The sequence below is a fragment of the Cupressus sempervirens genome, chromosome 5, assembly GCF_028749045.1.
Source record: "Cupressus sempervirens isolate cs-2001-9-10 chromosome 5, ASM2874904v1, whole genome shotgun sequence".
NCBI classification, from domain to species: domain Eukaryota; kingdom Viridiplantae; phylum Streptophyta; class Pinopsida; order Cupressales; family Cupressaceae; genus Cupressus; species Cupressus sempervirens.
The window spans coordinates 594,347,137-594,360,007 of record NC_143122.1 but is presented as its reverse complement, the minus strand read 5'-3'; the positions used below and the strand labels follow the sequence as shown (position 1 = coordinate 594,360,007).

Here is a 12,871-nt window from a genome sequence, read left to right as displayed (position 1 = left end):
AGGTGTTGTCACTTGATGGAGGGCCGTGGAAAATGACCATTTGTAATTAGAGCTTCTGATTCTGTTTTAGATTTTCCTTTTGAGGACTTGTTTTCTAATGAAGAAGAAACTTTTTTTGATTATATTGATGCTTCTTATGCTGTTGGTCTGAGCTAGACTTCTATCGCTTCCATTCTTGTCACAATTTTGGATGTTAGATCGTATTTCAGGTGCAATGCCCGCTAGCCTTGTGGCCTATGTTGTTGAAGTTACTGCTCCCACTTCTATTTTGAACAAAATTCTACTGATAATGCTGACTCTTAAATAATCACTCTTGGGCCTTGTTGACAGGTTGTAGTGAGGTTTCCTTTGTTGCAATCCTAACAATAGCGTTGCTTAGACTTTTGTCCAAGTGCATAGGAAAAGGTTTTTTTTTTTTTGTGTTGTTGATGCCCTGTGTTTATGCTTTCATCCCTTGTTTTTGTAAAGGTTAACAACCCCTTGTTTTGGCTGTTATAGAAAAACAACATATCAATATCATCCTTTCAGATTGAACAATACTAGATGAGTAATGATACTATCTTGAAAAATACAAGAAGCCAAGACTACAATATACACTCGTTTGATGAAGCAAATAAAGTCCTTCCAACAATAATTAGTCAGAACTATCAAAGTGAATTTTTAGGATTGTATAAACACAATTGGAAAATGGATCAAGAAGATTTCATGTCTTTCTCATGGGTGGCAACTTTGGTTATTACGTGTAAAATTGGCCTCATTCTTTTAACAATTATTTTCATGTTATCCATAGAATTATTTTTTATCATTTAAGTTTCTTGTTCTTGCAACATGAACTACGAGATGCAATGTTACTGGTGTTTGCAAATAAGTAGGATATTCCCAATGCAATGAATGTTGCAAAGATCATGATAAACTTGGGTTACATTCTCTTAGGCAGCGACACTTATGAGTATTACATCCTTTATAATTTTTGGTATTAAAAATTCTAGATACTAATCATCTATTATGTTGCACTACTTCTACTTTGCATATAGTTTATTATCACTCTAGTAAATGAGAAAAAAATTGGAATGATTAGTGTTGCTTGTGAAATAGCTTGTATCATATCCTAAGGTATATACAAAGCATATATCTTTTAGCATGCAACGTTCACCACACACACTATTTCCAATACTTTGTTTGACAATAGTAAGGTTTAAATTATCATTCAAGATATTGGGTTGATGTGTAAACTTTATTCCCTTTTCATTGTTTCTTAATGTGTGTGTACCCTTTGCAAAATGAATTTAGAAGTGTGCTTTTTGTTTTGTTTCACCATGACATGTTCTTATAGTTTTCCAATGTTTGCAAGGTCTTGGTGGGTCACAAAATCCATTAATTAAATTGAAAGCAAGGCTTGTATGTCATGAAACTCTTGCATTGCTCATTGCATTTGAAGCCACTTGTAACTTGTTTTTTTAATAGTTTTTTTGGCTAGCATGAACTATAGGCTAAGCAATCCAAGAAGTTTGGAAGTAGCTGTGGAAACAACTATAGAGTTCCTAAATGCAACAGTTAAGCAAGTGTTGGTTAGGGGTCCAAAGCTGAGGGTTAAGGAAAAAGATGCATTTATGGAATTGAAAAATGCTTCAGGTTATGTTGTGGCTGCAATGCCATCGACTAAGGGTAAAGTTTCAGAGACTCTTCCACATTTCATAAGAACTTACTGGGGTGTAGTCGATACTGCATTTTGTGCTAAAATAGTTGAGTCTATAGATGCTTACTTATTTGCAGGGACCATTTTTAATGATTATAGCTCAATGGGATATTCATTACTCTTGAAGAAGGAGAAAGCTATAATTGTGCAGCCTAATCTGGTAACTATCACAAATGGACCTACTTTTGGGTGTATATTAATGAAAGACTTCTTAGAAGCCATCGCAAAGAAGTTGAAGCACAATACAATGGCCTTCGATAATTATTAGCATATATTTGTGCCTCACGGTGTTCCCTTGAAAGGTGCTCCAAACAAGGCTCTTAGAGTCAAATTGTTATTCAAACACATCCAGGTAAAATTATTGAGAATCACTACATATCATAAAATGACTTATGGTTCAGTCGTTACTTCAATCCTTGCTTTTGTTGTTGTTCCTATAGATTAATGAGTAAACACTTCTTATTTGTAGGCCATGCTATCAAATGAGACAATTGTCATTGCAGAAACTGGTGACTCTTGGTTCAACTTCAGAAAGCTTAACCTCCCAAAGAAATGCAGGTAATGCAAAATCTCTTGCAAAAGTTTATATAATTAAATTTCTGACTCATTTATTTTGATGATGGATCATAGTGTATGATTTAAAATGTCGATCTAACCAAGAAACTATTGAACAACAAAGTTCATAAAATTATAATACATGATTTGTCTAACTGACTAGCTTGTTACCTGTAAGTCACAAATTTGCGCTAAAATAGTTCCTACAATTTATTGCAATTATTTATGCCCCTATTTGGAATTGGTTATCAGGTTTAGTTTGAAGAATCAATAATTTGTGACATTATTTTTCTTAAGGCTTGTTTCAATGTTGAATGATTCATTCTAATGTTGATTTTGTAGGTATGAGTTTCAGATGTAGTATGGATCAATCGGTTGGTCTGTTGGAGCTACACTGGGATATGCTCAAGCATTGTACAGGATGAGTTTAAGGCCCAATCCCATCACCTTGAGAGGATCGTAAGGCTTGTATTCCATCTTCATTGATATTCCCCAAAACCATTTGTATCTCTACTAGCATACTTCCTTCATTGCAATAGTCTTTGAATATCCATTCTTGCTATTACAATCAATGCTAGCAAAGCTTTAACACACAAATCCACTCAGAGTTTCAAAAGAGAACTAAGGTTAGATTGAAGGATGTGGAATTTCTTTCTCTCTCCAGACCACGTGGCAACAATTTTAGCAATTTTGTAGTACCACCTAGAATACCTAAATGATGCCCTAATTGTTTGTCATTGCTTATTCCACAAAGTTCCCGTAACGTAGAACTTTGTATAACATAGTGCCCCTCATAACCAGTCTATGTTGCACTACTATTAACTACGTACATAATTCCTCCCTACTACCCTCAACCCTTAAGCATACTTGGATTTCTCAATGGTTGCATAGTACTTGCACTTAAATCAGTTTTATCAAGTGTCTATTGACTGCACATCTTTTCTTGTGTTTTTCTACAAACACAATATTTTAGAATAATTTCTAAATCCATTTGCAATCCCTAAATGATACATGAGAGAAAAGCTTTTACAATAAATGGGATAGCTTGTCAAAATTTCTACATATCTTCGTCTCAATTTCGACACAAATGCAATATTTTGGTCAAAATTTTGATGCAAAATTGGTTCGCTTTGGCGTCACTAGTATGGCACCGGCGAAAAAATGTAAAACGCTTTCGTTGCAATTTCAGTAAAAATGCAATATTTTGGTCAAAATTTTGATGCAAAACTGGTCCACTTTGGCATCGCGTGTATGCCATCGAAGGAGAAATGTGAATTGGATTCATTGCAATTTCGACGCACCACTATGAAGGTTTATGTCAAAATTTCGACGAGCACCTTTGGCAAATGAGGTAATATCACTTCAGCTTGGACCAGGGAAAGTGACAAAATTCATGTCAATAAGTTGACCTTTATGTAATCAAAATTTTGACGCGGAATGTATGTGGCGAAAAACCGACCAAAAAAGATCAACGGCAAGTTTGATCGCCTTATCGACCTACTCTTGTCGAAATTTTGACCTTTTTGCATCAAAATTGAAGCATAAATTTACTAGTGCAATGTCATCATCTCTCTTAAGATAACATCTTCTCCCAAATATTCTGAAATACTTAACTGATGGTGAATGACTAGACTATAGTTCATAAGGTGTCTTGTTCATACCTTTTTTTCTTTGTACTTTGTTCAGAGTGTACACTATTGTATTTACTACTTCTCTCCAAAATGTCTTCGAAAATTCATTCTCAAACAACATTGCTCTTGTTGCTTTTGCTACTAAATTATTCCTTCTTTGAGAAATCCCATTTTGCTCAGGTGTTCTAGGTGAAGATAGCTATCTTTTGATTCCATTCTCTTCACAAAATATGTAAACCTCTCTAGAGGTGAATTATCCTCCTCTATCAGATCTCTCACACTTTATCTTAACACCAAATTTATTCTCAACTCTATTCTTAAATATCTTGAACTTCTCAAAAGCTTTAGATTTCTCTTTAAGAAATATTTCTCATATCATTCTAGTGAAATCATCAACAAAAATCATAAAGTACCTTTCACCATAGAATCCTCTTGTTCTAAAAGGACCACTCACATCTGTGTGAACGATCTCCAGCTTCTCTGTGGTGGTGAACTTCTTGCTAGGAAGTGATACTTTCTTCTATTTAGCCAAAATACATTCTTTACACACAATATTAGTAGGCTTTATAATATTAGGCAAGTCTCTAACTGCAAATGTGCTACTAACCTTCACAATATTATCAAAGTTTATGTGACAGAATCTTCTATGCCACAACCAATTGTTGCTCACTTTAGCTACTAAACATGTCATTTCAGTAGGATTCAACTGAAATACATTACCTCTAGATCTTAGGTCTATTACAATCAGCTTATCATATTTGTCTTTGATAATGTAGGTATTCTCAGTGATTTGCAACTAATAACACTTGTCCACCAATTGTCCAACATTGAACAAGTTATGCTTCAATCCATCAACAAAATAAACATCACCAGTGTTAGTTTTACCATAAATTGTAATGGATCCAATTCTTGTTTAATTATAGCTTGCATTGTTACCAACTCTAACAATACCTCCATCATGATTCTTGAACTTAACAAACTTATTCATATCACAAGTCATGTGATGTGAACAACCACTGTCAACTATCCAATCAAATTTCTTTTCCACTTGGGAAATTAGAGCTCTTTTCTTCTCTAATTTCTCTATAAAGATCATCTTTCTTGATAGCCACAAATCATAATTCATCATCACTTTCACTTTGACCTTTCTCATCAAATTCTTCATCTTCATTTGCATACAAACAATTTCTATCTCTATCTCTTCTAGGCTTAATCTTTCCCTTGTACTTTTTCTCTCTTTTAGGAAATTTAGATTCATAATGACCAAATTCATCATGAGTCCAACATTTAAAGATTTTCTTACCATCATTTTCTCTTCTCACAAGAAGGGTTATTCCTTCCTCAATCTTCTTGTCTTCATCAAATCTGTTGCTACCAGCAAAATCTCCATATGTGCTTGCACTCCTTGTCATATTAGGTCAAATGTTCAGGGCACTAAAAGTTGTTTCAACTCTAGCTAGACCTCCAGACTATCTTAGATCTACTTTTGTAGATTCTAATCTTCCAAGCAACATTTCCTTTGTGAAATATTTAGTGCAAGGCATTACCGGCTGAATCATCCAAGCTACTTGCTTGAATGGTGGTATCAAACTTTTCAAGATCTTCCATTTTACTTCATCTTCTTCCTCGGCTCCACCATGAGACTGAATTCATGCAACGATTTCTAATATTCTAACAATATAACTACTTACATTATCCTCTTCCATCATCTTAGCATCTTGAAATGCACATCCAATTCTGCAATCTCATTCTCTTTGCATTGTATCACCTTCAAAAGTAGATTCTAATGCTTTCCAAATTTCATAAGATGTTTCAAGTGACTTTAGCTAATTGTATTCATTTTCTGGAAGAGCTAATAGTAGGGCTTCTCTTGCTCTCATGTTACACATGAATAAATCTCTCTCATAGAACATAAATCCCATGCTTATTATTAACCCATAAATCCTCTTCATCAATCAATGTAGAAGACTTCCCAAGCTTATTGTTGAAACAAACTCTTCCATCAAATATCTCAAATCTATTATTACTGCTACATTCAAGATCAAATGAATCATACATGTTGCATGCCATCATCTAATTAGAAGATTTATTTCCTTTAGCTTGGTTCTAAATCACAAGATCATGTAGCTTCTTCAATTCAAACTGCCTTTCATCAATATAAACCTTAACCAAAAGTTCTACCTTCTTCAAACCAAAAGTCTTGGAAACACTCACATTCTTATGTAGTACAAGGCATGTGCATCCCTAAAGGAGAAAACTAAGCCCCCATAAAATAACAACCACAACAAAAGTAACCAAGATACAATTGAAACAAACTCTCTTTATTAACAACAAATCTTGAATTACATCCAATGAACCAAATACATGTCAAGTTATAAGGCCTTCCCAACTATGGTCAAAATATTCCAAATTACAAACCAAACTCGCAACTCTTGAGCTATCTTCTTTTTCAACTAAGCATACTACAAAATTGATACTACCTTACAAGACTTAATGAAATTACATATATAGCCATCAAAGTACGCAAGTTGGCTTTGAGTTCACAATCTCCAATAAAGGAAATTTGTTATACAATATCAAACTCACCCTTAATGATTAATAACCAAATGCATAATACATCATAAAACCTTACAAAGCTCAGATATAGGTTCAAATGTTTGTTGGAAATATAAGAGTAACTAAGAGGGGAAGGGCAAATCAGTTACCACTAAAACAATTATAAATCCCTTAGATGTCAATACAAACTTCTTATTAACTCAAATCCTTGTAACTCAGTTAGAACTAGATATTCACTATAACTTAGTGAACAAAGCAATCTTGAGATAATTTGTATTAACCTTTAGTAACTTAGTTGTAGAAAGATAAAGTAGTAAGCAAATAACATGAATACATGAGACACCAAGATTTAATGTGGAAACCCAATTTGGAAAAACCACCAATGCAACTAATTACAATTTTTCATTCTTTTAAAGTGAGCCCTATTAGGAGCCAATCCTGTTAAAAGTTACAAAACACACAATTAGGTGAGATTATGTTAAAAGATTTGAATCACCCTGTGAGGAGTGGCCTTGTTAGAGGTCTTAAAACACTTCAATCTAAAAATGTCACCTTGTTAGAGGATTTACAAAATGATTGTTAAGCCAACTCTGTTAAGAGATTTCTTCACTACTACAATTGTTGAATAACAATGATCCACCATGCTTGTTATATAGAACAAAAAAAAAGCATAAAATCTATGGAAATATATTAGCAAGCTTTTTGCATTCATACATTTTGCATGCAAACAATTGTGTTATCTATGTATGTTGTATATTATGCAGACAATGCATAAGAATGCACAATCCAAAAGCTCAACATTCAAATTATTATGTATTAGATAAAATTTAGTAGACAAAGTTAAGCATATGCACTTGACTAGAGTTATATTGATCAAAATTACAAAATTGATAAGTCTTGGTGATATGATTGACTACAAGTCTTGACAATGGTTAAATTATTATAAATTGAGTTTCTCATCCAAATTGGCATCCACTATATATCTATCTTGTATATCTACTCTAAGATCTTTGAGATGTTATACTTTTCCTTACATACTAATCTTTTTGTTATTGTAGTTCAATTGTTTAATGTTTGATAGTATTGTATTTAAAATAATTAATATATTTATGTCGACAAAAGGGTAAGAATGTTGTATAGGGGTGCAAAAAAGTGTAACAAAGAAGAAAAAGGTAGTGCAAAGATACATGCAAGAAATACACAAAGTAAACTTAAAGAAGAAAAAGGCAATTAAAAAGCATAAGATCAAAAAACAGACAACAAATAAGATTAAATTGGCAAGGATCCAACAAAATAAGGAACATAATACTCTAGGGAAATACTACTCATCCTCTTTAAGTCATACAAGTATGTGATAGATGTATTAACATGCAAATTGTTAGATCTACAACACCTTATTGGACTACTTCATAAGCTTGATAACAAGCCACAAGGCTTTTTCCTACTGATGTTAAGAGAACTATTTTAAGTAATTGTCTAGATGGGGTCCCTCTACAAAACTATTAAAATGTTGTTAACGAAGGCAAAACTTCTTATGAATAATAGAATTAAAGCATCTTCCATCTATGTATAAAGAGAACTAAGCATCTTTGACCTTCATAAGCCATCAATTTTTGGAGAGCCAAATGGCTTTGAATGGGAAAAAGAGCTGCTGTTATATCTCGTAATATGGAAAGAATATTGTAGTCTGTTTCTAGAATTTGTTTCATTTATACAATTTATGAACCTAGGTTGTGTAAAACATTCCTAGACTAAAACATTTAATGTCATAATTTAATAACATTCCTAGACTAACACATTTAATGTCATTCATATCAAATGTAAATTGTATTCTAGAACATCCTAGACAACATCTCAAATCTAGAGACAGAAAAATAATTACTAGATGGCTAGTTTGCTATCTCCTTAAGATTGTGGTTTTCCTTCTACTGATTTCATTAATACAATTATTTTCATTGTAAGTTTGATTGGCAAAAAGCTTTTAACTTCACTTTACTTGCTTTGTGAGACCAGTAATCATTCATCAACCAAAATTATGAGAACCTTGTAATTCGAACCTAACACTCAGATTGTTTGGTTTTTCTCATTATTAACCAGGTTTATTGTCCATCATGCAGTGACACTTCACTCTTTCATTTCCACTGAGTCTTAGTTTAGTGATTACATGCAAATGATATTTGAGTATAGTAGAATGAGACTTTTTAAGTCCATGTCAACTAACACATTGACCAAACCTCAACGCGATATTATTCATTTAATAACAGCAATATTATTATCATGCGTGATGGGGTACCAATTCATTGTTAATGGAAGTTATGGTTTTAATCAATCACGGCTAGTACACTTACAGCGATGTGGGAAATAGGCTGTATTACAGCAATCGTGATGGAGATTTTCCCCGCTCCCCACTAAATCCCCACTTTGAAGAGTATTCAATATTGTATACCTTCCCACATGCACAATCACAACACCATCCATACTTTAGCACATTACTGTAACTGCATGCCCAATTCATTTAATGTTCATGGACATTAAAAGTTCTTCAAGCATTGACCAACATCATATTCGCTGGAAGAGAGTCGCCATACAAAATGCTAACAATAAAATGCAACCTGGACCTGGCCTTTTTCCAATATAGCGGAGATTCTTCAAACTGACAGGATTTGTGAGCCTAGACTTTATACAGCCTCCAAAGGGTACTGAAATGGATACCAAATTTACATCTACGAGGTTTCTAAAATTTATTGCAGTTTCCTTGAATAAGTTTATTTTTAGAAACTTCTCAATAGACGGGAATTAGTTGGTCGCAATTGGTTTGGAAGAACGTATCCAAATTTTGGTTTTTAATTCGCTATTCCAACATAGTTTATACAATCAAAAGCCAATACCTCAGTTTTTTCCAGGATTTTTCTTGATTGTTTCCATCATTATATAGCATACTGCAAAAGTCTTCAAAATCAACTGTAATAGCTTTTTTTCATTAACGACAATGATTTGAGCTAAAAGACGTGAAAACACCTATTGGCATATTAGAGAGTACTTCAGGTAATAGATAGTTGGATTAGGCCAAAAAGGCTAACAGACATGAAAACACCTATTGGATTATTTGAGATAATAGATAGTTGGATTAGGCAAAAACTTTTAAGATTGTATACTCACTGCCCGTAGGGCATTGACCCACCATTAACAAAAGTACATGGCCAAGCTTTTTGTGTTGTAAATTAGTAGTTACAATTAAACTTTCCAACTAATTCACACCTAATGGACTACATATGTAGTTCTTTTTCTGACTAATTTTATCTTTGCCTCTACAAAAACTACCCTTTTTAATCCAGCTACAATCTAAGTTTCCTTAAGTTCTAGCTTTAATTCATGTCGAATGGTCAATGGACTACATGCATACTTCTCTCACTATTTTTATCTTTGCTTCTACAAAACCACCCTTATTTTAAACATATACATCATCTATGTACTTATGAAAAAAAAGTTACTTTGTGTCAACAAAACCAAAGTGCAAACACATTCATTCTACCCATTTTAACTTACCACAACACAACTTAAATATTAAGTAATTACATATTTACATAAGAGCATGCTGCACTTGATGAAAGTGCTGTAAAATGTCAAATTTGAAGCCCCAGAATCCACACAAGATAGGAAGCTTGAACAACACCAAATCCTTGTAAACTCTTTTGCATATTTAAACACTAGTGAAATTTAATCGGTTGCATTAAACGGTGAGTGCTTATGTTTTTGTATGTTGTGACAGATCAAACAATCATAGATATTGCATGTGCAAGGAGAATACTTCACAAGATAATATTAGGCGGTTCCCCATGGTCATAGACTTTGAAGATGGCACCTGTTAGAAAACCATTTCTCTAATCAGATATCATCATACCAAGAATTATTATGCTCTTGTGAAAGAGAGACACTAAATAAGAAAACATTATTTCATTCTATGAATATGAACCACAAGTTCATGTTAATAAGACCATGGAATCAACAGTCCAAGATTTCAAATCTGAATACTAAAACATCAACCTTCAGATGAATGAATGATTTATAGTATGACTGCCTTGATAAGAACTCTTATTATGGTTTAGAGGTAAAAGAAAATCTCCATCCACGGTTATCTCTATGCAGAACTGAATGTAGTACATAATGATAAAAGTATCACTTTTCTAGATAAGCACATCCATAATACCTTGGTAAACTATGTTTTTTCATTTCAACTTGGAATAAAAAATTCAAGGAAAATAGAAGCAATCAAAGTTTAGACAAACCAAATCTTAGAATTCAAATTTTCATGCAGATAGTCATTCATGGCCATGTTTTGATTTGTGAAGAGATCATAGTTACTCCTATGTATGAAGATTAGAAAATAAAAATTTTAATGAGGCACTAGAGATGTTGTACTTTAATATACCGGTATTTAGCATGTAGCATGCATAGTCTGAATTTCACCATGAAGAATACAAAAACAAAAAAAGTAAAATAAAATCTATAAATGTAGGAAAAAAGTTCTCTGGGAAATCAATTTTGTAAGAGGCAAATTTCTAAAAGTTGTACTTTGAGAAAAATATTATCAATCCCAATAAGGTCTACATATTGCCACCCATAAAGCAAACTTGTTAGATGTGTCACAAAAATAGATATAAATAGCAGAGTCTATTGAGTTTGAGGGGACTGGAAAAGTATTAAAAAAAAGCCATGCCCTTTCAGTCATCTTATCCCTATCGTATCACCTCCCACCACAATTCAAACTATGATGTTCAAACACGGTTTCCTTAACAGTCAGGTGTTTAAAAAGATAAGGTCGGTCTAACATCTCACAAAGAGGTCAATATTACAATCTAAAGGTCCTTTCCTCTTCTTATACTTCCCAAAAGATACCAGTGCCAAAAGGGGCTTAATGTTTCTCAAAAAAATCAAGACTTATAGGTTCTAGGTAAAAACCTGGGCTGAATTCGGGAAACTGTGGGAACATGTCCCTCAGAACACTAATTTTTGTGCTGAAAGAGGGCTTTGATGATCATTATTGAAACTTTGTCAAATAAGACTACTTTGTTAATTGCTTGCATTCTGCATTGTTACCTACTATATGAAACAATGAAGACAAAAAACTCGCTTCTAACTAATTTGAGCTCTTCAAGTTGGCAATCTTTTAGGACAAATGCACTGTTCACAAAAGACTGGTCAGAATTCCTCTAAATTATAAAATATTTCTTTTGATTTGAGCCTCTAATTTTCTCTTGCTTCAACACAACATTGCCTCACATCTTTTGGTTAGCCCCAACTGATAATGTTGTTAATATATGTGAAAGAGTCATATCAGTTGTTATGTTGTCATTGATGTTGAGCCAAATCAGAAGCACCTAGTATGCAAATTGAATAGAGCACTATATGGATTGAAGCAAGCACTAAGAGCATGGTATGAAAGATTGAATTCATATTTGATCAAGATTGGATTTTTTAGAACAAGTGAGAACAATAACCTATACTTGAAAAGTGAAGTTGAAAATAGCTTATTGACAGCTAAGATATTTGTAGATGATATTTTTATGCAAATCATTTGTTGATCACATAAGTAAAGAATTTGAGATGTCTATGTTTGGTGAGATTAAGTTTTTCATTGGTTTGCAAGTTCATAAAACCAAAAAGTGATATATATGTGACTCAATATAAGTACATTAAGGAGATATTTAAGACATTTGGTATGGATGAGTCAAGACTATTTGGCTCACCCATGGTCATTGGGTGCAATCTAAGGAGACAATAATGCCGAAGTAAATGAGATGCAATATAGATCAATGATTGGGAAGTTGTAGTATGTTGTACACAGTAGACCTGATATTGCACATGCAGTTGGTATAGTTGCAAGGTTTTCCTCTAATCCTAAGGAAACACATATGACTGCAGTTAAGAAGATATTCAGATTCTTGAAAGGAACAAAAGACTATGGATTGTGGTACAAGCAAGAAGATGATTTTGAGCTTGAAGTTTATACTAATGTTGATTGGGCTGGAAATGTTGATGACAGTAAACACACTAGAGGTGGAGCTTTCTTTTTAGGAGAAAGATCGATTACATGGTTAAGCAAGAAATAGAGTTGTATATCACAGTCTACAACTGAAGCTGACTATGTTGATACTACTATTAACTGATCAAATATTCTTTGGATCAAGCAACTGTAGGAAGGAATGCAAGAGGAAGTCACCAAACCTGTTACTATCTATTGTGACAACACAAGTGTAATTGACATATCTAAGAATCATGTGATGAATGCAAAAACCAAGCATATATCTATCAAGTATTACTACTTGAGGGAGAAGTACAAGAGAAGCAAGTAAGATTGGAGTATGTGAAGTCTAAGGAGAAAATTGTAGACATTTTCACAAAATCATTGCCTAAAGATGCTTTTGAGTATCTA

At 33.2% G+C, this 12,871-nt stretch overlaps 1 long non-coding RNA gene and 1 pseudogene across 1 annotated transcript in view; one reads left to right on the top strand and one right to left on the bottom strand.

The window, feature by feature from the left end:
• The first annotated feature begins 1,478 nt into the window (after positions 1-1,478).
• LOC149557327 (pyruvate decarboxylase 2-like) lies at positions 1,479-2,714 on the top strand (annotated as a pseudogene).
• A 7,250-nt stretch (positions 2,715-9,964) lies between these two features.
• The window catches only part of LOC149557326 (uncharacterized), a 45,872-nt gene continuing 42,965 nt past the window's right edge, over positions 9,965-12,871 (bottom strand). The window contains exon 3 of the long non-coding RNA XR_016352392.1: positions 9,965-10,300. This is a non-coding gene — a long non-coding RNA (uncharacterized LOC149557326). The remainder of the gene's footprint in view (positions 10,301-12,871) is intronic.